Source organism: Prinia subflava, chromosome Z (assembly GCF_021018805.1).
Source record: "Prinia subflava isolate CZ2003 ecotype Zambia chromosome Z, Cam_Psub_1.2, whole genome shotgun sequence".
Classification (NCBI taxonomy): Eukaryota; Metazoa; Chordata; class Aves; order Passeriformes; family Cisticolidae; genus Prinia; species Prinia subflava.
Window position 1 is genome coordinate 15,535,738 of NC_086283.1, and position 27,058 is coordinate 15,562,795.

The 27,058-nt window shown below is 43.5% G+C and overlaps 1 protein-coding gene across 8 annotated transcripts in view; it reads right to left on the minus strand.

Annotated features, from left to right (window-relative positions):
- Positions 1-27,058, minus strand: part of ADGRL3 (adhesion G protein-coupled receptor L3) — a 491,700-nt gene that overhangs the window by 328,355 nt on the left and 136,287 nt on the right. The window contains exon 3 of one of the 8 annotated variants that reach the window (XM_063423658.1): positions 24,779-24,849. The exons of the other annotated variants lie outside the window; for them this stretch is intronic. The gene's annotated coding sequence lies outside the window, so the exon portion shown is untranslated. The remainder of the gene's footprint in view (positions 1-24,778; positions 24,850-27,058) is intronic. 8 annotated transcript variants of the gene reach the window in all.

The window sequence follows — 27,058 nt, forward strand, 5'->3', positions numbered from 1 at the left end:
GTTGTGTGCTACACTCACATATGGACAGCAGGAAACAAAAATGCCTTTTTTTCATGTTAATCAGGTTGGGAAATTTTGAAGAGTTTCCCCCCGCCCCCTTCTACAACTACCCTTGTTTTTAAAAAATTCCAATATTGAGACTAACACAGTCCACTCCAAACACAAGAAAATCTGCTAGTTTTACAAGCCTGAGGTCTTTACAAGTCCCATCACCTGAAGAGGAAGGAGTTAATCAACTCAGAGACAAGGAAATAATGCTGGGTTAAACAGCAGCAGAACTAAATTTCTCTCTGAGGCATCAGAGGTCCCTGTCTCACATGACTGGGTATGTCAAAACTTCTCAACCAACCTGTACATATCAGGGGAATCCTGACGAAGTTACCTTTATCTCCTCCTTGAGAATTAAAATTATGTAAGCTCTCCCTTCAGAACACAAAAGACAGAGATTTGCTCTCACCAGAGCATTCCTGATCTAAATGACTTCTTCTGAATTTTACATATTCTTGAAAATAATTATCAATTTCAGTTTTTTTTAAAAAATTAGGTTTTCCTATTATCCACTTGGAAATTACTTTTCTGATAATATTTCAATCCATGGCACTTCATTTTAAGAAACTAAGGTGTTCTTAACAGAAGATTTCAGTTGTGTTGAAACATTCTGGCTGATACATTATTTTGATTAAGAAAGTCAATTTGCTGGAGAAAATAGTATCCCTGGATTTTTTTCTCCTCCTCAAAATTGCCAATAACTTAAAGCAATTTTCCCTCCACTCAGAGGAGAAGATATGTGCAATGTGATGACTCAGATCACTGTTGCATAAAATGGTCTCATCACTGGGCAGCCTTCTGTGAGCTGAGAGGAGAACCAGGAGGAACCACCATGCTACTGAAAATGAAGGCTGCTGCTGTAAAGCTCTCCTTGTCCCTGATTCCCCCCACCACATCTGCTGTGCTTCCCTCAGAAAAAGGCCAAGTCCATTCTCTCCCATCCTCTTCCAGTGTAAAATCCACACACATTTTCAGGTCAACTTTTTCCTGCTTCCAAATGACTTCAGCCTGCACATGCTCCACCTTTTAAATACCTAGACCCCCTCACCCCACAGGGCTCAGCCCCAAACCCACTGACTTTTCCCTCAGAAGCACTGCCATGAATTCAAGACTTTCATTACTGTAAGGAGTAATGAGAGGAGTACTGAGAGGAACTAATAGGTGGAGAACAGCTGAGGACACAGACCTCCCTAGAATTCTCTTTATAAATAATGAGAAGTTAGCCAGAATTAAACCAGAACAGCTAGCCAGACTGTGGGGCTGCTCCCTGGTAGCAAACTCACAGGTACCAACAGTAAGGATGAATGCAACAGCCTCTTTGGTCTTCCCCGTGCAAAAAGGCACCGGGGAAGAGAATCAAGGGCGTGGAGCATGTCCCAGCATTGCCACCCTCCAATGCCACACAATTAGCTCAAGCCCTTTTCTCTGCAAGACTCTTGCGTTTCAGCTCCCTCTGCTTTAGCTTCCTACCCGCCTTGAAACACATTCACCAGCATTTAGCTTTCAGAAAATTGAGGTGCCAGACTTCAGTGTTCTTTCACTGATCTTTCTCTGACCTGATCTGGGCCTTGCTATTCTCATCCACAAATGACTGATACTAGAGAGGCAACGTCAGAGTCTTCCCACTATGCGTGGCAGCACTGGCCAAGCAAATGCTATAGCTACAAAGCTCATATCAGCAATAATTGGGAGAAGGCTCAGGGTTGTCTTTCAAAAAAAAAAAAAAAACCAACACAAAAAAAAAAAAAAAAAAAAAAAAAAAAAAAAAACACAAAACAAAAAAACGTAGAAAAAAGAGTGAATCTTAAAATGGTTAGCATAGTACTTTTGATCCACAGGACTTCCTTGTGCCTCCCTCTCCCACAGTATTATGCTTTCTTGAAAAAACAGCTAGTACCTTTGATTCATTTTTGAATACTAATCTTCCAGTCAGCAGCAGGTTTTTATCCAGTTTAAGGGGAAATGTCAGTCAGGCTGGTTCCCCCACGTAATGAAATCATTGTCACGTACATAGTTTCAGAGAATACCTGCAGATCACACTCGAGACTAAACCAGGACTTAGCAGTCTTCATAGCCCTTCAGTGTCTCTACATTTTCTCACTACAATTTAAATCAGTAAAGTTCGTGTGAAATGCAGCAATCCCCAACTCGTAAAACGTATTCCTTTATCTTCTTAACCATAGTGTGTCTGAAAGGTTTTCCCATACTAAGAAAAGGGACAAAGAGGAATGCTCAGGAACACCACCACATGGTTATCAGAGGCAGGACAGAAACAATTGCAGGGATCAGCAGCAATGCCAGAGCTCATCTTCACAAAGCCAATAATTGTGTCCGTAAGGCCAGCAATTTCAAAGGCAGCCTGCATGAAAATCACTACGAAATGAAAACATGAAACTCGTGTCTCTGTGGTGTAAAGCAAAGCTGTGCTGTACCCACAGCGAGAAAATTAAATCAATACTGTTCAGGGGCAATACTGGGAAGCCACTAACCAAACGAGCAGCAACGTGAACTTAATTGATTCTGTACAGCTATACTTCCATGCTTCTTGCTTCACCTTCTGAAACATTTCCATCAACTTGCATAATGTAAAACCGGAGACTGTAACTCCTAATTAATACTTCCCAAGAACCTGAAGTCAAATCAGACAGTTACAAGGACCTTTGGTAGCATTAAATGTTTGTCAAAACATATTAAGAACAAATATTACTTTTTTAATTATTTTGCTTTTTTAAAGTCATCAGGCTGAACATTTAGTAAGGACAACCTCAGGCAACTCAGTAAGGCTACCTGGATCGGTCTGTAACATGCACTGCCTGACTGAAAGCTGCTCCTGCTGAGCACACAGGAGTGCAGACAAAGCAAATCACTAAGCGGGACAAAACCAGGCAAAATTATTGCCTGGGCTTATTTTATTGTGCATTCAGAGATAGATAAGCTTGTCAGCCACTGGAGACTCATGTCCCTGTCTTCCTTCTCACCCAGGTAACAGGCTTCTGGGGACACACTTACCTTCCTCTCCCTCCCCCCACTGCTCCCCTAGTCTCAGGGTGAAAACCAGGGCAGGATTAGAAAAGAACTGGGGGATAAACACATCAGTAAAACAATAAATACCAGCTAGACAGCTTGGAGGGTCAGGAGATGTTTAGGAAGATTACAGGTTCAAAGACCACAGCAGCAGCAAGTACTGACAGAAAAAATGCACTGCTCCTTCTGAAAAGTATATGCAAGTTGCACACATATATGTTGTGCATAGATACAGGTATTCATATAAAACTTTAAATTTTAACCTTTTTATTTTTTTTTTAACTTCTAGAACATGAAAGCATCTTACTATTGCTTTCCTATGGCAGAGTGCATCCCCACAGAGTACTGATGAGGAGACCTGGTGTCAGAGGCCTCCAAAGGGATTTCTTTAGCAAGTCAGAGATTCAGGGGTTTTGGCAAAAGCAGTGGGAGTAGCAAGGGGCTGCACAGGAACCCCCTCAGCTTCCCAGCAGCATCTCAGGGGACGCCCTGTGTGGTCACTGTGGCCACTGCCTGGCCTTGCTCCCTTCCCCTCGTGGAGGAGAGCAGCACTTCTGAACACCAGGATCTTCTCTTTGGGGCTGCACACCATCCCCACCCAGATGGTGTGGGTCCTACCCCACAGCCTCCACCAGCAGGGTCCCTTGCTCCTGCGGCCACTCCTGACGCCAAGGCTTTCCTCTGATGACCCTCTAGGAGCCATTCTGCTCCCCCCACACCTTGCTGCTCAGCCCCCATGGTGACCCCAGTGCTGAGGCTCTTACAGACCCAGCAGAGCAGACACAGGTCCCTAATGTTGCTTTCAGAGCCCCACCAAGGGTCTGTTACCTTGACCAAGAGGCCATTAAATTGCTAACACAGCTTTTAGGCCAGGCAGACAGGAATAATGGTTTGCAGAAGATTCTTTATCCGAGACTGAATGCTTTGAAGCCACCACAGAGCCACTAAGCGCCCCAGCAGGCCAGAAAGCATGGAGAGAACATGGCTGCTGTCCTTCAGCAAGTGAAGAGGACAGAACTGCATTCAAATAGTCAAGCAGCACATACAGAGGTACTCTGAAAACAACACAGCCTTAGCAAAAGCTGGCCCAAGGTCTACAAGGCTTCCCCCTCTCCTCCAGAATAATCAGATTTTAAACATACCCTTCAGAGAAATGGTCCAGTCATTAACAGTAACTGTTTCTTATGTGCATCAGTAAAAGATGTACTGCTACAGCGACTAAATGGGACTTACAGAAAAGAAGCCATAAATCTTTGTCAGCCTCTCAGAAATGAACACTTAATACAACTAGCTTGGAGTACTTCACTTCTCACTCAGCCGAGGTACCAATTATGGCACCACTATGATATATTTTAATCATTGTTGTGTTAATGGCTCCCACAATTTATTTTATCCCCTCTCTGCACTAATGACCTATTCTCAAAGTCTCATGATTCAAATACTTCCCCCTTCCAGCTGAATAAAGCAATCTTTTGGATTTCAACCTATCATACTGCTGACCTATTCAAAGATATATGAAAGGACTTCAGACACTTGGACCTTGAGAAAGTTTGGGTCAAAATACAGTTACAGTGCACCCAGCAGTCATTTGTTTCCCTTTCCTTGCTTTTCCTCCACCCCATCCCTCCAGAGCTTTAATTTCCTTATCACCATCTCAATCCTTTCTTTTCAAGTTGTAAAGGTCAGTGTAAGACCAACACACTGCTTAGGGCCACAAAAAGAGAGCTGCCCCCTAAGTCTCCCCTCAGCACCCCTCGAGCTACTATCCCTCGAGTTGGGATTAATTTAGCAAGCAGTTTTACAGTCTCAAAAGGGGACACACATCCCATGAGTCTACAAAACTTGGCTTATCAAAACCAGACCACTAGAGATATCCTGCATGTGACAGAAACACATCGCTTGGGTAAGTCTCCTAAAGCAAGGGGATCAGTCACAGTGTGCGGAGTGATTTGGGTAGCCTGGGTTGCTCCAGATGGGATCAAGGGTCACCCAGCAGTCTTTGTAAATCAAAAATCTTGAAGAGATTTCCCCTGTCCTACCTAAGCCAGGGAACTTGCTGCCACAAGAGGGTGATTAAGCCAATTCACAAAAGCAGCAGATATTGTATCCCAGTCCCTAATCTTCAGGAGCTCACAAAATCCCTCTGACCAGGTTCTCCTGGAACTATTTATCAGACAATCCGGCAATCTCTGCTGCTCAGGATCTGTGGAAATGAGAGAAGAAAGTCACACACACAAGAACACCCACATTTGTTGCAACAGCAAGTTGGCAACATGGAAGCAAATGGATTCTAACTACTTTTTGCCATCATTCCCTGAGAAACTTACGACAGAAGTCATCCAAGCCAGAGCACATCAGAGATGACTTCTATGTTAACAACTAAAAATAAACAAACACGCTTTTATTTATCTCTTCTCCCTCGATTTCCAAACCATTACCTACCTACATTCTTTCTTAACTAGTTCTAGATTTTTTTTTGTTTAAACATCCTTCCTGCTACCCAAAGCAAAAGCAACTTTCAAAACCGTTTTTCCTCATGAAGATGCAGTGGTTCAAAGCACAGCATATCCCACATCAGTCACTGGAACACCTGGCTAAAATCAAAAGCTTTATGAAAAAATCCTCAATAAACATCCCCAGTGCCCCCTTTTGCATGAGAGCAACTGTCTTCCAGTGTCATGGTTTAATCTCAGACAACAACCACGCTCCACACAACTCATTTACTTTCTCCCAGGTGGGAAGGGGGAGAGAATTAGAAGGATAAAAGTGAAAAAACTCGTGGGTTGAGATACAGACAATTTAATAGACAAAACAAAAGCTGTGCACATAAGCAAAGGAAAACAAGGAATTCATTCCCTGCTTCTCATGGGCAGACAACTGTTCAGCCATACCCAGGTAAGCAGGACACCACCATGCACAATGGTTACCTGGGAAGACAAACACTCTCACTCTAAAAAGTGTCTCTCCCTTCCTTCTCCCCCCAGCTCTATATGCTGGGCAAGATGCCATAAGGGACAAAATATACCCTGGATCACTTGGAGTCAGCTGTGCTGGCTGTGTCCCCTCTCAGCTCTTCACGCACCCTCAGCCCCCTCATTGGCAGGGTGGGGTGAGAGGCAGAAGAGGCCTTGGTGCTGTACAAGTGCTGCTCAGCAGTGACCAAAATACCCCTGAATTATCCACACTGTCTCCAGCACAAATCCATACCAGCTACTGTGAAGAAAACTAACTCTATCCCAGTCAAAACCAGCACAGATACCCAAAAGTCCTCCATGAGTGGCAAAATCTCCCTCAGAACCTCAGAAGTTTTATCTCTCGCAGAGCATTTGACCCTGCTACAACAGCAGGTACCTCCTGGACTCTGAAGCCTTGCAGAGCTTTTTTTATGAAGTACCACCATATTATGCATGAACAGGGGCCAGTTTGAGGGCTGGATCATGGCAGTGGCTGAGTAGGGAATGGTCCTACGAAACACAGCATCACATTTCATGGGGGATTGCCTTTTTACTCTCTGCCTACAAACTCTGTGCCATATGGAGAGCTGGCAAAAGGGAGAGGACAGATGTCTGGAGACATTATAGTTATTATGTTAACTGCCTGTGAGTTTATTCATCAGAAGGTGATCACCCTTTGTTCTGGTAAGAATTTAACTTTCTCTGCAGCTTTGAGAGGTTGACAGCAAATCACTGTTATACAGTTCTCAGAAAGCACCAGGTGATTTGCTGCCTTGATTAAAAGGCATGGTCCTTGACCTAAAATAGCAAACATCAGTCAAAACCTACAAAAGCAAAAGAACTAAGAGGTTACAGAAGCAGAGAAAAGGAGATGAATTGAAGGCCCTCTCAGCAGCCATGGAGGTTCTGTGCATGTTTGCACACTCAGGTAGAACATTGGACCAAGCTGGATGTTACAATGGTGCACAGCTATATGAGCAAAAAAGTCCTGCTATACCAAGAGAAGCTTCTTTTTTCTGCATTCAAACAAAGGGAAGGATTAGAGCACTTGAACAGACACCACAAAAACACTCTCTCATTTTAAAACAGGGATTTGGATGTGCATTCTATAATAAGAAAAAAAAAGACCACCAGAGAAACTCTTTACTTTTCATCAGACTTTCATAGAGACTGAGCTCCCATGAGATGTCCTTTGAGTCGACCTGGAGTTCATTTCCGGTGGATTAGGAAGAGCATTAAGTGCCCATGTGGTTCTTGGAAGTGAGAACAAAATAATTCAGAAAATCCTTTCCAACACTGAACCTGCTTCTGGAGTTTGCATCCTGTAAGCAACACTCCCTGTGAAGGAGCAGCCATTGGCAATACAAATCTGCACTCTCACAAGCTGAAGATGGAGGAGAATGAGAATTCAAGTGAGAATTCAGCTCACAGATGGGCACAAAGCCGAAAACTTATCACACTGTTTGGAGGTATGCAAGAGAGAAAAAATGAAGTCAACCTTCACCCAACGCGAAACTGAGGGGAAGCTACCCTGGTGTCATCTATACCTGAGCACTAGATGGACTGCAATAGTGAAATCACAGACATTCAGTCTACAAGAGGAGAAAGAAGTCAACTATTCCTTTTCCCTGCAAGGCAGGTTCCAGACGGAATTGTGCAACAGCACTTAACAACAGAGAAATCTCGAAAATGGATGATAGAGTAGGTTAGCAAAAGGGGAGGGAACTGGTAGCATTTCCCTCAGATTGGCTACCAACATACCTACAATTTAGACAAGCTGAATTGATGGGACAAGGCCAGCTGTATGGTGCTCAACAAGAGCAAGTGCCAGGTACTGCACTTGAGCCACAACAAGCCATTGCAGCATGTTACAGGCTGGGGGAAGGAGGCTGGAAAGCTGCCCAGTGGAAAAGAACCCATGGGGTACTGGCCCACAGCAGCTGAACATGAGCCAGCTGTGCCTGGGATGGCCAAGAAGGCCAGTGGCATCCTGGCCTGGATCAGCAATAGTGCAGCCAGCAGGAGCAGGGCAGGGATTGTCCCTCTGCACTGGGCACTGCTGAGGCCACACTTCAAATCCTGTGTTCAATTCTGGGCCCCTCACTACAGGAAACATATTGAGGTCCTGGAGCATGTCCAGAGAAGGGCAGCAGAGCTGGGGATGGGTCTGGAGGGTAAGTCCTATGAGGAGCAGCTGAGGAAGCTGGGGGTGTTTAGCCTGGGGAAAAGGAGGCTGAGGAGAGACCCCACTATTTTTTACAACTCCCTGAAAGGAGGCTGTAGCCAGGTGGGGGTTGGTTTCTTCTCCCAGGTAAGAAATGACAGGATAAGAGGAAATGGCCTCAAGCTGCATCAGGGGAGCAGACAGACCGGATATTTGGAAAAAATGTCTTCACTGAAATGGTTGATGAGTATTAGAATAGACTGCCCAGGGAAGTGAAGGAGCCACCATTGAGGTGTTTCAAAAGACATGTAGATGTGGGACATGGTTTAGACTCGGAAGTGCTAGGCTTATGGCTGAATTCCATCTCATATATGTATTTTCCAACCTCATTCCACGACTCTATGCAAAGAGGCTCCTCCTCAGCACAGGACACCTACCCCACTATTTTCCCCCAGCTGCTGTTAAAGAGTTACCAATTTTTACCTAGTCCGTGGCTTTGGAAGACAGTGCAACAAAAAGGCTGCCTCTGTAGAAACAGCCTTCATTAAGTCAGACAGGTAGGAGGATGCCAAAAAAAGATATGTCAGACAGGTAGGAAGACATACACGCACACAAAAAAGAAAAAAGATGAAACAGTCATTCTTTATGTAAGTACCAATGTGTCCTGGCACTTAGCACAATGTAGAAATGATTGCTCCCCTCCTTGGAAGAATTTATCATTTACAGAGCAAGAGGAAAACAACTTTAAACCACATTCAGTGAAATGAGAGCTGTACAGTTTAAAAGATAAAAAAACCATCATTTGCCAGTCTATCATCTATTTGTTCTGGCACTTGATGAAATTTCACATGCCTGCCTGCTTTGTTTGGGCTTTTTTACCAAAATTCAGGTCAGTCACTGTCCCTTATTCACAGTCCCTCAGCCATTCTGAATATGCACATCAAAGCATCAGCTGAAAAAGTGAGCTGCCAGCCACCTCTGCAACGCAAGTCAGGCACACCAACATTTTTCTTCTTGTTTTTCACCTCTGTAAAAGGCCATGCTTATTCCCCCCAGAACATAAATCCCAGCCACCCATGAGGAGGCAGAGAGAGCAGGCAACCAAAAGGTGCCATCCCATGGTGTCACCAGTGCTGCTCCTGACATGGAGGTGGGGAACAACAGGTCACCTCCCGCAGGAGCTCCCTCTAACAGGTGGCAAGGGTGGCACAGACCCCCTGCTCTCCCCTCCCGACTGCCAGCCCACACAGCCCAGAACACGCCTGATCTTCACAAGGCCCTTCACACAAGAGGTTCATAAAATAGGTGATTCTCTGAAGGAAAGAACTTGGGAGCAAAACAGAGACCATGATAATGAACTAACTGTTCACAAGGGCTTTATCTCCACAGGGGAGGGATTTGTTGGTTTTAAACTCTCAGCCAGTAGATGATGAAACACCTCTCTCAGGGGTTTGCTAACTGACAGTAAACAGCATGCATGTACGCCTGCATTTTTTTTTTTAAGTTCCTCCTTAATATAGGTTTAAAGGAAGCCAACATAGCCTGCCTTTAATGCAGAAACATCAGATTAACAAATGCAAGACCAAACTTCATGATTTTTCTAGCTTGCTCCAATGCCTCCACTCACTGGGTTGTAATCATATGCACAGAGAAATACGAACATGGGACAGGCACACACAAAAAAACTGCAGTATCAGAAGGCAGGTTCCAAGAACTGGAACCTCCATGCTTGACATTGAGCCAAAATAAAAAACTAAAAAATAAAAGTAGGGCAAATGCTACCTATGTTACCTTGATTTTCTGTGTTTTCTCCACAGTGCTGTCATCCCCTTACGCACCTGAATTGCTTGTTCTGCAGACCATTGCTCTCTAATATTACTATTCTTTTCCTGAAAGACTGGGATTTATATTTTTCATGGGAGAAAAAATACACATACCCCTTAAGGACTGACTGGATTATTTTTTTATCCTTTAGGTTTTTCAAGTGTGGAGAAGGGGAGATGCCTCGTCTTATCTGAATGCTGATTCCCCCCCACCCTCATTAAACTGTGCTTAAGGCCAAAACAGTCACTACACCCAAGTACCACAAACTGTCTCAAACAGACAAGGATTTATCCTTAGCAGACATTCTTTCATCATTTTCAAATGCTGTGTTATGGTCTCATCCAAACTGCACTCAGTCACAACAGAGAAGTATTCATGGATATTAATAAATGAGGAACTGAGTCGCAAAAACAAAACATGATCTTGGACATCATAGGTTTCCTTAATTAGAATAATAAATTTTAACATAAAAAACCCTATTTGCGGAGACAAAATTGCTTCTACTGTGACTGAAGGAAAACCGTAGAAATCAGGCCAAGGCAGAAATGGCCTGCAAGCAGAAGAGCAATGCTGCCTGTGGCAGCAACGTGCTCGTAAACCCAGCATTACAACTTCACCTGTCCCAAATACTCTGCTCTGAAACAAGACATCATATTCCTTGGTGAATCTGCACACACCTAATTCCATGGTAAGCAGGACCTCATTTTTTCCTTTGTGAGATCTATCTCAATCTGCTCCTGCAGGACAACAGCAAATGCGAGCCACAAACCACAGCGTGCCAGCACAGGTTCTCACAGTAATCTGCCCATGAATGAGGCATCTATCTAGCTGTAGGCACAGCCTTTGTGAGAAAGCACACTTTAAATTTCTGAATCAAGAACTGCAATTAGCAAGGGTCGTGCAAAATCCTAAACCAGTCCCCTTCCCTGCAACTCTGTTTCCTTCCCTAGCTTACTTTAGTTACCTAAAGGAAAAGCAGACAGCTCCTGTTTATCTGGCAATCAGTCAGTTTCAGTCTATGTATATTACTACTAACAAATATGCTTTGTAAAAATATTATCCTTTCACAAGCATAAAAAAACCCACAGATCTAAATAACAAACATACAACTTTATTCACTGGAAAAAAAAATAAACAGACAAAAGCAAAAAAACCCCAAACTTAATAACAAGCAGTATATCACATTTCAGAGTCATTTGAGAGGGAGCACTCAAAGCAGACACACACTGCTGCCCTACGTCCTGTGCATCCAAAAGATTTACATTTTCCTTTAACTAGCCACAGGACCAAAAGCAGCCCTGGGCTAACAACGGACAAAGCAACTTCATTACAGCAGTTTCAACATCAAAGACGAGGAGAGGAAAAGAACCAAACAAACTCGGAAAAGCAAGCAGCCAACCCACAAACCTCCAGAAAACACAATATTATCTGTAGGAAGTACAGGGATAAGACCCACAGAAGCAAGACCCCAGCACTGCCCGTCCTCAGACATGCTCCTGGCAACAGGGACTGTTGTAAGCCTAATGGTAATGGGAGAAGAAGGAAAGGATTCCTCGGCAGGGTTCTGTCCAAATATATGTAAGAGTTATAACAACATATTCTTGAGTACAAGGAAGGGTAGGAATAACAGCAATGCTTATGGACTGCCTAAAACCCAGGCTACAGGAATCCAGGAGCTTGGAAAAATAAAAGAATTGTGATGTACTAAAGGCTAAAACAACAAAAAAAATAGACTCTTCCAGCTATAAAAACCAGTAATAGCAAAATCCAAAGTGCCAGGCAAATAATTCTTCATTAATTACATACTATAAAACAAGGAACCAAGACACAATGGTTTTGAAGGTGAAAACACAGAAAAAATTAAGGTACTGGTGGCAGACAGCAGAGGAAATCACTGGCTATCAACTAATCCACTGGATTACAGCTCCTCTTGCTCCACAGACATCTTGCTTTGAGTTTATTCCTTGTTCAGATTACTTTCCAATATTTCTGCTTTATTTTTAAGGCCCCCACAACACACACACTGCCAAGAGCCTATTGATTTCAACAAAATGGTATGTAGAGCAAGAGGGGAAGGTCAGTGCTGCCAGAGCCTCAGCTTTGGGAACCTTCCAGGTGGAAGCACAACTATACCAAATTTCCTCCTGGTTGTGCTGGTCAGGTTGTTAAAAGCACTGTGTTTGCACCATGTTATAAGGCTCCTCTGAGAGGGGGAAACACAGCTCAACAGGATTGTTTAATGCAGACTCAATAGCTAGAGAAGAGAGCAACCCTGCTGGAAATAGGCCATTGTTGGGAGCTGAGTTACAGTCACCATTGTTTCAGCCCCCAGAGAGCTCAGTGGGCCAGAATACAAATTAAAAGATTAAAAATAGTATCAAGCAAAGGGTTTTGTTACCATGTCTGAGGCAGCACTGTGCTGACCTGCATTTAGGTTTCACCACAAATCTCAAGTTCGGCTCAAGCTCCCAAGAAAAGTTCAGGGAAGTGTCAGCACCACTCCAATAATGGTCGTGACTTGGGATAATCTGCTTGTTTTACTCTCATGCTGCCAGCAGAGTATTTATAACTTCACCTTGAAGCCAGATGTAAATGGATGATTTTGTACAGTCTTAACTCAAGTCCTGATGTTCACAGAAAGTATTCAGAGCAGCAAATCAGAGTTTTCCAAGGAAAGAGAGAGGGCACGAAATCCCAAACTGATAAGCATGTTCAAGCTCTCTTTTCTCCAATTTAAGTTCCACATCCAATTGAAGTGCTTGACATATCCCATCAAAAGCAGAGCTTTCTTCCTACCCTGCCTGGTGATGAGAATTTGCATGGAATGGGAAGGTCAAGGCAAGGAGCTGGGATTTGGGAGCTTCTGGTCTCCTTATGCCTTTACAACTCATCTCCTTGTCCAGACTCCTTGATATACTTGTGCTAAAGCTTGTGTTTTGTTTAATGTCACTTTTCCAAAGAAGAGTATGCTCTAGTTTCCTTATAAGCCTCAAATTGACTTCCTGCTCCTTCAGAAGAGTACTTGGGACCACCAAAAGAGACACATTGTTGACCGTGACTGAAAGAACTTACTTTTATTTTTGAGTTTTCCAGTTGCAAAGCAAAATGTTTTCCCTGGAATAATTTCAGCTGAATGAAGATTTCAATCCCCACCACCCTAGGTGGTATAACATTAAGTAGCCAGAATCTTCAACCTCAAAAAGCTCACAATTTCCATATAAAACAGCTGATGGCAGGACACCAAATAAAGTCCAGTGACTAATCCTGCCTTCACATGAGCACAGGTCATCAGAATAATGGATCATTTTCATGACTGGGCTCTTCACAGTCCTGACTCATTTCAAGTATGACAAGCATCAGTACAGCAGCTTTGAACTCATGAACCCACCAGTTTCCAGAGAGAGCAAGATATCTAAAGCCTTATCAGTTTTAAGGTAAGACAAATGCTAAAGACAGACCTCTTAATGCCATGCTTTCCAGATCAGAGTGGAAAGTTTCTGCTTTTGGTATTCGCCTCCAGAGTTTTTTCAGAGGATCTGAGAAAAGTGACTGGTCTGAACAAAAGAATCCTTCACAATTATCTAGAAGCCTTTAGAAAAGGCTGATGTTAAATGTCACATTTTATGCTGCTATCTCACAGGCCTCAAGGAAAAACAGAGCTTATGTCAGAGTCGGTATTTGTTTTTCCTTCTGCAGAGATGCACACTCCAGTGGGAAAGCTTCTCCCAGAAAGATACATTTCTTAGAAGAGATAGCGACATGAAAAGCAGGATGCTTTGAAGATCTCTCTCCTCCTTTTAATTACAGAGTTTCAATATATCACTTGGAGTAATAAAACCATATTATTCCACCAATATTCAAGCTGATCTGAGTTCAGCACTCAATTGCTCTCCCAAAACCCATAGGATTCAGAAAATCAAGCTCTGAATGCAAGCAATGGCCGCAGAACCTGGCTCAAATCTGCAGAAATTGCAGCCTCTCACCTCTACAGAAGTCACCTGATGATAACACACACCATCATCACTCATCTGCTCAAAATGGCCAATCTCTGCTTAATGACACAAATGCTCTGGGAGACACCTCTACTGAGCAAGGATTCAAAACTTTCCAGTTCTCTGGTGCTGCCGCCTCTCCTTCCCCGCCACCTCCAAGCAATCTGTGTTGCTCCACACACCTGGCTCTGTAGCTGCCCCTCCTACTGCTGCCTTTCCACCTAGGCTGCTGACGTCTGTCTAACCTTGCTGACAGTACGTGTGACTAATCTACTGGTTTGCAAACACAACCAGACTTGCAGCTCTTCCCACAGGCATTTACCAGCGTATTTTAGGAAACGGTTTGCACAGATGGCAGCAGGTTGCTGGAAAACCATTTAATCCTCCTCTATGAGCTTTGGAGACAGCATTATTCTTAGAGCTGGCAGCACTGCCTTGATCTGTTGCACCAAACTACAGATGTATCAGCCTTGGTATTATTAGACAGTGGCAGTTTACTCCAAGAGGGGAAAAAAAAAAAAAAAAAAAAAAAAAAAAAAAAAAAAAAAAAAACAACAAAACCCACACCCCTCCAACAAACCACTGCCAAGGCACTTTTACTAAGCATTGGTCATGAACATGCACCTCCCAGCAGGAATACCAGAGAAGCCCTGGGATGAGGAGAGCTGGGACTACACCACACAGTGGCAAGGGTTGGTCTGCAGTGATTCCTTCCAGACACACCTCCACAGACAGCAAGGAACAGAAACGATGCTTCAGGAACAGTGGTCAAATGCCTGCAAGTTCATGACTGCCCTGCAGCAAACTGTTACTGCTCCTCTAGGGACAAACCCCCTTCTGCCATCACCAGGTTGGCTTGGGGACAAGGCAAACCTCCTCTGCTCCCCAAACCACCCAAAATCTACCTGAAGACCATCAGCTGGACATCTGTGAGGCACTGGACCCCATCCTGCAGCAGGAGCATGCACAGATTTCCAAAGCCCAATTATTTTTCCTTCCTAGGGATGTGTCTTAGCAGTCCAAACCAGCAGGAGCTAATAGCAAAATATCAATGCCCATTCAAAATGATACTGTAGCTCTTTTTCCCCTGGGGATTCACTACCACTGTCCAAATCTACAAAATGCCCCATAACCAAACCAAAAAACCAATACATCTCCTTCCAAGGAAGACATTCATCTGCAAAGCCTCCTTCAACATCCTGAATTCAGAGACATAGAGTAAGTGTTGGCGATATTTCAAATTCACTTAACCCACTTTTAAGAAGTACAGCCTGTTCAACACTGCAAAAAACATTTCTTTCAAGAGGATCCTCAAATCATCTGTCTGAGATGTTACACCTGGGCCAAACCACCTGCAGCAGTGTGCCATGAAAAGATGAGAGGATCAGACAGCAACAGCGTAAGGAAGCAGTTATGACAGTACAAAATGTCACGGCACAAACCCAGGACATGTCTCAATCGCCATCTGGAAACAGCTTTTTTTTTAATTTAACCAAACAGCCTTCCTGCCCTAAAAGCCAGAGGGCCCAGCCCAGACAAAGACATGCACCCTCTAATACCTGTGTACAAGAGCACATCTGGCTGAACTTCTTTCTTACGGATTGTAGCCAAAAAATTTTTGCAAATTTCAATGAAATTACAGAAAAAAAAAAAAACATTTCCAACAAAGAGAAGAGGGGGGAAAATGAAGCAAAGGCTACATTAAAAGCATTTTCTTAGAAGACAGGCTTTATGTCTCCAGTCAGACCTGTCCTATTCACTACTCCTACCTGGTGGAATATCCAGTGATGGCAGAGGATTTAGAATAGGGACCTATATATGGGAGTGATTTTGTCAGCTTTTAAAGTGAAAAAAAATGCACATAAATTGTTTCAATTTCTAGGCTTTAAATAAGATAAACCCCATACTTCCAAAAATGCAGGAGGCCTTAAGGCACAGACATATTTCTGTCAGAGATGCAACTAACACGTCTACATACCTGCAGGATGCTTAAATCAACCTGACTCAAGTGCCAGAAATTGTGACAAGGGAGTCTTGTCCCGCCACAGCTTCACTGCTACTGCTGCCATGATAGACTTGATGAAAAGTAGGTCTCACACTACAATTATAATTACAATTCACAGTACTAGTATGTTTGTACTTCACAGACTTTCAATATGCTTTAAGCTGATACAGAATCAATCTTCCTAACTAATACCACCTTTAAAGGTGCTTAAGTGATGGAGAAACCTTATTTTCAACTACTTTTAGTGGATCTACTGGTCCTGAGAGGCATGCAGCCACAAACTGCAGGTGTGAGGGGCTTTGTTGGCTCTGAAGGCAAAGATATCAGATTCTCTCCTGAAGTGCCTGCAGCCACTGCCACTTTCTGCTCTAAGGCTCACCTTCATGTGTTGGTCCAAGAGCTATAATGCCCCTGGGACTGGCTTGCTGGCAGAGCTGGCAACTACAGCCAGTGACACCAAAGAGATAAAGAGAGAGGAGATCTTCATAACCCATAGAACCCACAAAAATTCATGTTGAGAAAAAAGAGAAGAAATAAAAACCCTCAGGCTGGTTCCTGGATTACCTAGGCAGCATCCAGCAAGCAACTTCAGGGTACCTTAGTGATACATCACTGGGAGCAAATTACCTTCTGCAATTTCCTGCCTTCTTAGCATCAAAAAGCATTCCACTTTGGGCTAAAAATGCGACACTGTACCTTAGATGTCAATCTCTTTGCTGTACAGCTAACAGTGACAAATCTTACCGTAGCATCTTGTACCCCTGCTCTCACACAGTACCCCTCAGGCTCACTTCTTCCGCTACACCACCAATTTTTTAATGGAAGATTCTTGCATTTTTCTGTTGTCAGTATTTGATACACAGCCAGGTCGTAAAGATTAATCTGATCATTTGATTTCCATGATTAATTGCCTCCTGATAAGCAGCTTTTTCCTCTACCTTTCATGAGAGCAATTATTGCCCAGCCCTGCCCTTAATTCATCATATCAAATTTAATCTTTTTTGTCAAACTCTGACAAGCTAAGAGTAAAGTCAGAAATGAACATTGCCTTGCTGCACATCAGCTAAGCTTCGGGACAGCAGAAATGGAGAACTGACACTGTCTTGAAATTCGCTCCAGAGTCAGCCCATGTCCACAGAAAGACATCTTGTGCTACAAGGAGAGAAGCTCACATTAGCTGGTTGTCCTGAGCCCCTTCCCATGGCACTGGTGAAAGGGTGATGAGAAGAAACATGCAACCACCTGCTCTCTAAAAAGAGAAAGTCCTCTTCTTTCTCTTTCCACCTCCCTGCTCTAGCCTAAAGGGATGCTGCTTCCAATACCACCTCACTGTGCCGTGCCTTCGAAGTGCCACTGAACCCTTGCTCCAGTGACAAAAGAAGAAACTGCCAGCAGGGATTATAGCGCAGACAGCAGTGGCCACAAACAACCTAATTTTCCCCAGAGGCAGGCTGTGTATTTTTTTGTTGTTCAGAGCCATCTGCAAGAAACTGGGTATTTGCAAATAAAAGGAGATTAGGACAAGACATTAATCCAGCATCTGCTGCTCATTCATGCTGGCCCCTGAAAGAGAGCCCAGATATAACATTTAAGTCATAACATTCAGTTCTGAGCTGCTGGTAAATTGTAAAAAAAAAAAAAAAAGATAGAAATTAATAGGCACACAAAGTTGTGGTATTCCATTTTATACCAACTAAGCCCTAGGAAGGCAGAAACACTTGGAGCTGTAAAGAAAGCAAAGTGAGATACCCTTTGGGGAAGGACAGCTTTCCCTTGGCTGTGCCCACCCATGCATAAAGCCTGACCAGAGAAGACAATTGTCTAGGAACAGGGTGGAAGCAGAAATGGCAACAACTTGTCCAGAAACCCCTGTTCTTGGAAAGCCCTCATTTCTTGAAGCCTAGAAAACAGCACAACAGGGCTATTATTCCCAGAGTTAGATGGCAAAGACTCCTGCCACCATTGGGAATTGTTTCCGCTGTTGGATGGAAGGGTGCAGCAGAAGATCATCTACAGCCTTTACAAAAAGCTCTGCTCCATGCACCACTACACAAGAGAGCAAGGGCAGCAATCCAGCAAGCTTACTTGTACTTTTTCTTCATATTCACAGTAACTGTGTGGCTGTCAGTGCTGCTTTTCTGAGAGAGAGAAAAAGAAAAAAAAAAAAGATAAAAAATAATTTAAGCTTGGGGGAAAACATCCAGTTCAGAAACACAGATGAAAAGCATTTCATCTCTGCATATTGTCTGTTTTTCTACCCGCAGCCACTTTCCACAGAGGATTTTGCCTGACAGAGCTGATAACCACTCACCACTGCTCAGATTTGGGTTTGATACCTTTCAGATGTAGCTGGCACATTTGGTGTTCAAAGGCATCGCACACGTGGCACCACCTGCATCCTATGCCTTGGGAATCGAGAGCACATTTCACATTACAAACACTGACTTGTCTACCACTGCCATCTGATGCTTTCTATTCAGCTTTTTTTTCAGCTTAATTTCATTTACTTTAAGATGGAAAAGAGATGGTTCATTAGAGGCACTTCCCACAGCCTACTTAAAAGCACTGATGAGCTGACACACATTTTCATAGGTTCAGATTTCATCACTTTACCTCAAGTTGTGGCTTTTTAGCAGACAGTAACAAGCCAGGCCAGAAAGAGCTGCCATAAAAGCTGCCTTTGTACACTTCCCCAGCACCCTATCTCCATCCACAGCACCTCTGCAACCTGGAGTATTTTCTGTCTTACTAGTTCAGCATCCTGTGCTCAGCAAGCCAAATCTTCCTGCCACCTGCATTCATTTCAATTACATTTAGAAAAAAAAATTTGATTTTGTTTTCAAGAGAAAAATTTGGGTCAAATTTCAGACAAGACAGTTAGGAAAGACATTAAGGCAGTACCCTCAGAGGAAACATTCTTCAGTAATTTCTGGACCAGAGTTAAACGAGTTTTAAGAACATGACTTTGAAATACATAGAAGAGCTGATAGCTGGTGTTAGTCAGTCTCACCACTGCACACCAGTTAGGGGAAGGGCACAGAGACATAGCCTAATGAGGTGGCCAGCTGGTGACACGCAGTGGGGACAGCCATGGGAGCAGCTTGGGAACAGCAGGTAGCTTACTCCAGCCTCATGTGTCTGCCTCCTCCAAGATGACCACTAAGTGAACTGACTGTAATTCCTGGAAGAACTGCCCCCACGACACACAATCACTTTCCATCTCCCTCTCCAGTTCTGTGAAGCCAGTTTAAGCATCACTCCCCACCCAAGCAACCTTTCGGCATCCAAGTGGCATTAAAGCCATCCTTGCATTGTCATGACATTAGTTTAAATCAGTGTTACAGCCAGTTCCCCGATCAATGAAATGCAGAAACATGACTGCAGGAAGGAATTAGCAGCTGTAATCCCATGATTACATAAATCCCTTTGGTCAATCAGTTATTAATGGCTGTTATATTTATTGGGGTTTATAGCAGACCTACAAACCTGAACCATTAGAAGCAGACACCAAAAAGGACACTGTAAAAAAGCTGTTTGATTACTGACTCCTCACAGCAAGTGCTGACAGAATACAAATTTAGCTCACTCTCCCTCCTGTTAGCAAGCCTGCTAATGAGCTTGCCAATTAAGAGCCAATCTGAAGACCTTGGAGAGGAAGCTGTCAAGAACATGAACTCCCATGCCTCTGAGGAGCAGCTGCAGGACTCATGTGGAGGGCCACCTTCAGCTCTTCTTGTTGATGCCACCCACTGACGCCTTTATCTCCCACAACTCAACCCCCTCACCCGGGAAATACAAACACCTATCACATATGCATATTATGGCTTCTAAGGCATGGACATTGAAAACAAACACATGCTAAAGAGTAAAAAAAAATCCTCCCTTGCTCCTGATCATTGCAGAAGTTTTACTAGGTCAAATGCTAGCACTACTATGAAAGTACAAAAGCTTTAAAATAATAATAATAATGAGAAGAATCACTAATTACACATCATAATGTCTAATTATATTGGGATGCATTTTGTATTTTTGCACATGTGTATTTCTATTTAAGGAATCAAGGACAGCCTGAGCAAGAGAATTTGGGCTCTTAGCTCCCTTTGGACATTTCTGTGCAGGTTTCTCCTCTCATAAGCAATTAACTTAATACAGTTAATTAAAGAAAAGGCAAACACATAAATCCTAAACCAGTCCAACATCTCTGGAAACAAAACTTTATGACTTTCAGTGCCAGGGACATGTGATGCACTTCAGTCACAGCAACACAACAGGACAGGGTGCAAGCATCTCACACGTCAGTCAAATCTTTATTTCCAGTACACTCATTCAGCCTGCCGTACCTTGGCCTGCCACTTAAGCAGACAACCTCATTTCGGAACTACTCAGTGCTGCATTTCTTTGTACTTTTCCTCCTGCCCAGTCCTTGAGTGGGTAAACTAACAGTGGCATTTCCAACAGAGAGCTGCAACCAACACACTTCTCCCCGCTGCAGTAACCAACCCCCAGTGACAGCTCACAGAGGGTAAATTTTATTGCAACGTTCATGTTCAAGGGACTGTCAGGAAAGCAGACAGGAGCAGCCCTCCTGGCCCAGGTTTTCTTCTGAATTTTTCCATCCCCCATTTAATTCATCACACCACACGATGAGTAACCCTCTGGAAATAACCTTTAGCAGAAAGCTCTGTTACCTAAATAAAGAAATGCCATAGTTTCTCTGAAACTGTATCATTCCGCTGAAACTAATTATGAGAAAGCTGGTGCTTAATGCAAGTTTGCTTTAATATGACTTATACTATTCATAAGTTTGCTTTGGACAGCATCCAGGATTTTTAAATTAAATATTAGCAGTCTGTTAGCCTATCAAACAAACCTAAGGATGTCAAGTTAGTATTTTCATAGTGTTTTTTCTTCTCCTCCCAGCCTAGGTTTGGCTTCCTAATTGACTTGCTGCTTTAAAGTCAGTAAATTCAAAAGTCTGAGAAGATGTCACACTTTAATGGTTTAGGAGTGCAAGCTTTGTCTGGGTGATTGATGGATCAAATGTGTGCTGAGGAATGCCGCAACGTTTCTTTCATCATTTCTGCTTCTCAGGAGGCTGAGAACTGGACGATCACTAAACTTCTTTGCTGCTAGAAACAACAATAAAATTCTCATTCATTATAAATGTAAAATCCACCTTGGCATCCTGAAGGGCTGTTATTGAGCTGACATTACCGTGTGAGCACCAACCAAGGTATATGGGAGAATTTATCACCTAGGATGCAGCTGAATCTACGCACAGGCATGCTGGGCTCTCTGGCTCATTACACTCCTTTCCTGGTTACTGCCAGCCCCAACCTGTTTGGTGAATGAGATATGGAAGAGCTGCGAAGACACAGCAGCGGAAGGTCCTTCAGGAACACGGGCAATAAATGGGGTAGCATTCACAGGTGACTGGTAAAGAAAGACCGAGGCGTAATCGAGGGTTGCGCATCTGACAAAAGGCACAAATGTAGATGGAGAGCCCTTATTAAAGCAATATTAAGTAATTTTCAGAGTGCTTTTCAACTGCAATAATTTACTTTCAGTCCTGCCTAATCAAGTAAAGGACTGCACCATTTCTGATCTCAAGATGAGGGCTGAAAGGTAGAAAAGGCTTCCAAATAATGTGTGTGCTCTCCAAAGTGACTGACACAGACTACACACATATTCACGCACCTCTATCGAATTTTCTAGCACAAGAACAAGTATTTCTGACTGCAGGCCCTGCCAGTGGGATGTGAAAGTCAGGCAGGTTCTCTAAAGCATTGACATCACACTTATTAAATGTTTTACATATAAAACTTAGTTAACAAATCTGCTGACAACGCGCAAGCCGGAATAAAAGCCTGTGCCCTTCTCCAGAGCAGGGCGGCTCTCCCAGACTAAAGGAGAGCAGAAAGGTGTTGAAACTCACTGAGGTCAGGTAAAGGGGCTGGCACAAACGTGGGTCCCATTAGAGCAAATCTGCCCAGAGTGTCCCAGAAAGACAACTGCAAGAAATCTCTTGCGATGCAGAGTGCAATGCGCTCAAGCATAAGCAGTCAGAGGAAGAATGGGGCAGGAGCAATCAAGAGCACTGTCAATATCCTCAAGTACTGAAATAGTAGAGGATTTGTTAAATCCCAGACAGCAGCCCTGGCTGTATTTGGCAAAGGAGGATAAAGCAAAGCCCTAGAAGTGCTGGCAAGTCTGGAGAGGGTCGTAGTCCCCTTCCTCTCCCCACAGCTGGGGAACACAAGGTGACAAGCAGGGCTGAACAGTCAGGTACCCAAACATTCTTGTGCTCTCTCAAGGAGCCACAGGCCTACCCACAGCTGAGGCACCTGGGATTTCAGCAGGACCCAGCTTGCACTTCAGTCCCTGCACAGCCTCTGCTTCTCCTGTTGGTCAGGCATTTGTCTTCACTCCTTATCCCCACAGCTCCTTCAAAGTCCCTTAAAAACTTAAATGGGGTTGCTGGGTAATTCATCCAATAAAATCCTTCCTGTGCTGCCTCAAATGAACATGTTTATTGCAGTAGGTACATATTTTTCCTTTTTTTGTCCCTGTAATAGCCATGAAAAAAAAAAAGGTGTTGTGCTTTATCCAGTCTTGTGCTGACTGCATTACATACCAGCAGTGAGGTGGACTCACAGGCACCAGCTGTGATTTCTCCTCTACTCTCCACACTTCTAACTTGCATCAACACTCTTGTTTATCTTTGCATTTTAGGCATACCTCCGAGACTGCTCATTTATCTAGAAATCATCCTTACCATAATGACAAGCCAGGAATGCCATTTTTCCTCTCTTGCTCTACAGAGAGGGAGAGAAAATGAAGCAAACACTGAATAGGCAGGGACATGCCTCAACTTGGCCTTAGGAAGAGTCAAGCCTGGGGCCACCCAAAAGCACAGCCCTCCCTCTCATTTGGGGGCTGCGGAGATCAATCCCACCTGTGTCCACACTGCAGCACTGATGACATTTCACTCATCAGTGCAAGTACAGCAAGGATTCAAACACATCCAGGGAGAGCTTTGCTGCCTGGCCAGGCTCAGGGCGAATTGCAGGACAGTTGCGCTTTCCTTTGTTCTGCATCTCTTTTCTTCAAACCTTCCTGGCGCTGCCTTCCTTCCCCCTCCCATGCTCTGGCAGGGGTGCTGAATGCTGATGAGACAATACTTGATACATCTTCAAGCACTTATTTTCGGGCAATTAACTTGGCATCATAGAAGCACTTAAGAAACCTGGCTTTCCGGAGTGGAAGACAACTGACTAAAAAGCTAAGCAAAGTAGTAAATTATTGTCAAGTGACTAAAAAAGGAACAGGGAAGTGGGGGGGGAGAGAAACCAACACTTTGATCGAAAACACTTGCTGCTGTCAAGCCAGATCTGAGATGTGATAAAAAAAGCCAATCTAACAGTTTCAGCAACCATTAGTGTGAGTCCAATACTGGCCACTATCAATTGTGTCTAAAACAATTGAGTTTTGCCATTCAAGGCTGAATGGGTTTTTTTCTGACATCTCCTGATTGTATGTCATCTATTCATCCTTGGAAAATTAGCCCAGGCAAAGCATCTATCTGTCTATTTAGATAGAGCACATTAATGTTCCAAAGGCTTACCAATCACCATGGAGTCTTTCATCACTAACTGTGCCTGCTACAATAATTCTTTTCTACATTCAGAAGCAGTAACTTACCCATTATCAACGTTTTACTTATTTACCTGGTCTTGAATTCAATTCAAGAGGGGCAGAACCACTAACCATTAATTCAATTTTTCATAAACCAGAATTTTTCAAGTTTTCCTTTGTGGTGTTATTTTCCTGTCCCCAAAATGACACTTCAAAGATGCATTTGCCTTTCATCCCTTAGATGCCAACATCAGGAATGGAGCATGAAAAAAGCCTGTCTGGCACTGCCTGAGCAGTCCCTCTGCTGGGCACCTGAATGTTCCCTCACATTCCCTGCTTGACTGTGGAAACACTGGGGATTTTTTTTTGTAGATCAGAAGCGGGTTGATTTTGCAGACACAACTTCAGGTTTAAAGTGAATAAATAAATATCAGTCTTCCCATGCATAGTTTACAGCTACCTTCTACATTTTTCAATGGATCTTGCTGCAGACCCCTTCAGCTAAAAGAAGCCTACAGACACCTGCATAATAACTTATCCTTTAAGGAAAAAAGAGTAAATTAAAAAAAAAAAATCTATTTGTAGTTTATCCTACTGGCTATTCCAGCTACCTCCCCACCCAGCAATATCCTGGAGCTGGAACTCCAGTGGAACACACTGCTCTGCAGGCACAGAGGCTGGGGCTGCTTTCAGGAACTAATGGGAAGAACACAGGGAGGCAAATAGGACAAATTTCCCTATTTCTCATGCTTTCAAAACCCAGATTAAAAATGTTTTCATTTGCCTCACTAAATTGACATAAAGATATAAAACTCCAGCAGATGAAAATCCACAGGGTGCATAGAGAAAAACCCGACCTGCCACCCTTCTGTCACACAAAGAAGCAGAGATCTCAGACACCCAGACTTATTCCCATTAAATATTCAGTGTTATAAATCAAGCCCTCCCACCTTATATAAACACATCACAGCTCTTGCACAATAACATCCTGCTTGCATACATTTACATTATTCTCTCAAATGAAAAAAAAAATTATTCCGTGAAACATAATCTGTGCAATCCTCTTAAAAGAGTTTAAAGGAAGGAAACAGAACCTAAAATAAAGGCAGACAACATCTTTAAGAGGAAATACCTTTAAGGCAGATAGTTCAGGTAGGTCAAACAGCACTTTCAGTGCCCACAGGCAAATTTGAAGTCACAACCCTGTACGTAACAAAAAACAAAACCAACAATAAACAAACCCAAAGTCAGGACATGCAAGAGATGAAGACCATGGCAAACAGCTCCTCTTTCCCAACCTGGTTATATCTTTCTACAAATAAACACTCTACTACCATCTGGTATGAGCTGGTGTCACTGCTGAGACAACGGGGCAGAGGGGGGAAGGAAAGTACCTGACTTACTGTTTTCACCGCAAAATTAATTTTATGGGTAAACATGAATCCTTGAATTATCAGCTGCACACTAAGCAGATGAACAGCATTCAGGAGGCACTAGGACACCCTTCACTCTCCTCTTGCAGCTCCAGCCCTGTCACATACACCTGGGTGCACTGGGCTTCAAGAGCACCAAACCATGACATGGATCATTGCAGTCCTGTTTCACACACCAATTCTGCTGCTGTGAAACATGTTGTAACTGCAACAAGTTGGTCAGGTTTTATACATCAGCTTTAAATGCTGCAAAATGAAAATTACTTGCTCTCCTGGACTTCCCTCACACTTGTGGGCATGTTCTCATCTTCTTGTTTAACTGGGAACACCACACATTTCAACTCCAAGAGCATCAAGGGGAAGCCACAGGCTACTTTTAGGCATCTATTACATCTTTATTCACATAGCCATCCTAGGCTTGACATACCATTGTTTTCAAACACCACCCACAGTGGATGCCTAGCACAGAGCACCAGGATGGGACAACCATTTAGCCATAGCCCTCCACATGCTTTCACACACTCAAGCAATTCAGCGATTCAATTGAAATTAAGCAACACAGAGTTCTGCAAGGAGGTCTTTCCAAAACTAACTGTCTTCACCAGCACCAATCCAGCTGCAAAAATAGTCATGGCTGCATTAATGCCAAATGGGCCCTGCAAGCACACAGGTTTTGTTAAGAGAACCTTAGACACTTGAAAGGTGGGGTGGGCTTTTCTCTCTGCTGCTCTGGTTTTCTTGGCCTTTCCATCCTCCCCTCTAAGTTCAAAAGCTGGCAGCAATTTACAACAAATTACTGTGTAGAAGGTATGCACATACATATGTGTGTGTGTGCACCCACATAAGCCAGACAACTCCGTAAGTTCCTCTCAGGGAAACAATCCTGCTGCAAGGGGCTGGGCTCAGTTCCTTGATGGTCAAAATGGGGCATTTGCTAATTACAATCTTAGGCAAAAGATTACAATCAGGCAGATGTTTCTCCAAAAAGAAAACAGGAACCATTACATTCCAAAAGAGAATCAACTTTGGCGATGCTTTAATCTCCCTGTCCTGGCAGGCTAGGTAGCACCAGCCTGTAGACTGGAGCTCTTCTGTGTAAAAAACGTTACCTTGTCATTGCCCCAGGCAGGAGAAGAAGGATTTTAGGCCTAGTCTTTAGCACTTCATGACTTTGAAACAAGCACCCCTCAGGAAAGGTGCACAAGAGAGCTTCCCTTTTGATATTTGCACCACCCAGGTATGTAATCCCCCTACAAACTACCCTGCCTACGTGTGCCAAATAGGACAGCACTGTCTTCTTTTCATCATGAGTTTGCCACAAGACTAAGCAAGCAAATACTTCTTTACTGCCTTTCTTCAAGTCCAACAGACAATACTAAGCCACACGTTTGTCTCTTCTCCGCTCACATGTATGTCATGAAGCTGGATGAACCAGCAGCATGTGCTGACACATGTGATGCTGAAGCTCATTACACAGGTAAGAGACATACTCCATCTCATTAATTCAGGGTTTCTACCCGCTCAGAGAGATGCATTTTGTCAGAGCCCAAGCTTAAGTCACTCCATCTGCAGTACGAAAGACTACTCAGGAAAAAAAACCTCTTTGCTGGCAAAACCAAACGAAATGGAGCAGAGAAGGACATAAATCCACAGAGCCTCAGAGCAGGATTAAAAACACCACTTGCCATCCCCACAGGCTTTGTTAACCCTCATGAGCCTGAGAGGGATGGATCTCAGCATGTTAAGATCCAAAGAGAATACTGCAAGAAGTGGCATGCTGTGGGTTGTTATATGATCTTCTGGGTTACCAGAGAATGCTGCCAACTCCCCCAAGCCTTTCATGACAGATCAGTGAAGATTATTATGGACAGTCACACTTTGCTGAGGATTTTCAAGTCTGTCAACTAGCAAAGACAAGCTCATGGGCTTTACATGTACTGCCGACTGGTCGGTCTACCAGTTATAGTTCATGAACCCTG